Source organism: Buceros rhinoceros, unplaced genomic scaffold (assembly GCF_000710305.1).
Source record: "Buceros rhinoceros silvestris isolate BGI_N320 unplaced genomic scaffold, ASM71030v1 scaffold11121, whole genome shotgun sequence".
NCBI lineage: Eukaryota > Metazoa > Chordata > Aves > Bucerotiformes > Bucerotidae > Buceros > Buceros rhinoceros.
In genome coordinates this window covers 42946-44971 of record NW_010394894.1, presented here as the reverse complement: position 1 = coordinate 44971, position 2026 = coordinate 42946, and the positions used below count along the sequence as shown (strand labels likewise).

Genomic DNA, 2026 nt, shown 5'->3' with positions numbered 1-2026 from the left:
CCGACGGCTGTTGTGTTTGTGGCTTTAGGGTTGCGTTTGAAGCCATCACGTGGTTGGGGTTTCTTCAGGAACCGTCTGGGCTGAGTTTTCCTTGACAAAAGTTTCTTTTGACTAAAGATTTGGAGGCTGAGAAATGTGTACTTTGAGATGTTTGTGACTCAGAACCTGTGCAAATTCCTCTCGATGGCCAGAGCCAGGCAGCAGTCAGGGATGACCGGGACCCTCCGGAGAGCTGTGGGTGATGCACATCTGGGTCCCTGTGACACAGGTCAATGACACTGGGTGTTGCCCCATACGCCCCATCACTGATCCAGTGATACAGGTCACCAGTCTGGGCATGCATAATACGGTGTTCCCAGCTGTTCCCACCAACCGGAGACATCCCAAGACCGTTCCCTGGCACCCAGGAGATTTGTGCTCCCAGCAGCGTTGCTGCTGGCTGGAGCGGCGAGGTGGGGCGTCCAGCTCGGGAGTGACGGGTGGATGAAAGACAAGAGCAGCAAACTCAGGTCCTGAAGGCAGATGCTGTGTGCGGTTCTGCCGGGCTCTGCGGTTTGGGTGGCTGGCAGGGGACCTGGTGGTGGTCTTCAGCTGGGTGAACTCAGTTTAGCATTTGCAGCTCTTGGAAGGAGACGGGCACAGGGTAGTTTGCCAGGAAGGCTTTTTGAGCTCCCCTCCCTCGCAAACAGGGTGTTGGACAGCTGGAAATGCCCTTGAGGACCTGCGCTCCCCGAAATGCCTCGGGGAGTCACGTCCTCTGGTGCGTGCCCGGCCCTCTCTAATGCAGCGGTGGCGCGGCAGTCAGCAGCTGCTCCGGGGGAGGGCTGGGGTGCCCACCAGCGAGGGGTGGCTGTGCCAGGGCTCTGCTGCTCGCGTTCTGGGGCGGTCTGCACTGAATCGCCCTTCCTGGAAGTGTTAAGTGTCTGCGCGGGCAGGGGGGAGGCGTGACTGCCAGTACTGTGATGTTTGTTCTGCCTGAAGGTGAGTGATCAGACAAACCCCTGGTGAGGGGGTGACTCAGGAGGCGATTGGTGTGTGGAACTGCGTCAGATTATGTTCTGCTCTCCTGCCCCAGGTGGTTGGTGTTTGCCAAGTTGTTTCTGTCCCTCACCAATGAGCTGAGCTGCTCATCTCTCCCAGGATGGGCTTTTTGGTTGGGCCTGAGCAGGGGCTGCTGCCTCCGGGACCTAGTTCCTGTGAGTCCCTGCTGCCAGGGAAGGGGCCTGGCTGCAGGAATTTGGTCCTGGGATCTCCAGGTGGTTTGGGCATCTGGGTCCTTCCCATGCCAGGGGCACATTATGAACTCGTGTGCCTTTCAGCCTTGGTGTGGAGGTTCTCCTGAGCTCAGGAGGAGTTCCCTTGCCGGGACGTAGCATCAGGCTGTAAGTTATGATCCCAGATGTGGGAAGAGAGGATGGTCCAGTTAGCCCTGACAGTCAGGGTGCAGGCAGGAGCACAGCACTGGTACTCACCTCCTCTCCCCAGTGCAGGACACAGCCCGCGCTGATCTCCAGGTCCTGCCCGACGGCAGAAGCAGGCGTTGGGACCAGTGGCAGCATGGCACAGAGGGGTGGTCGGTGTAAAGATGGTCAGTGCTTGTTTTCTGCTTCAGCTCCTAACTGTCCCGTCCCAAACACGCACCATTGCAGACCCTGGTGCTACCAAGTGCTCCCACCACCCACACGTTTGCTAAGGCTCCTCCAGTTGACGACAGCTAATGCTAAAGATACTCCGCACGCGGCAGGACCAAAGCTGTGGGTAACTCGTTGCTGCATTCTCCATCATTGCGAAGCGCTGACTGGTTTGGAAGCGGGGGAATGGTGCCTGTAGCATCCCACCGGCAGCTCCCGACCGGGCTGCTCTGTGTACCCGGGCTTTCTTGGAGAAAGGAAGACGTCTGCGTTACTTTGCCTGGATGAGGCTGGTTTTTAACTGCTTTTACAGTAATCATTGACTGAAATCCATTGGGGTTATTCCAAAGATGGTTTTGGCACAGTTTTCTTTTAATGGCTCCCACATAAAACTC

General features: G+C 57.3%; 1 protein-coding gene across 1 annotated transcript in view; it reads left to right on the top strand.

Moving 5' to 3' along the window:
- JADE2 (jade family PHD finger 2) overlaps positions 1-2026 on the top strand; it is a 72423-nt gene that overhangs the window by 65008 nt on the left and 5389 nt on the right.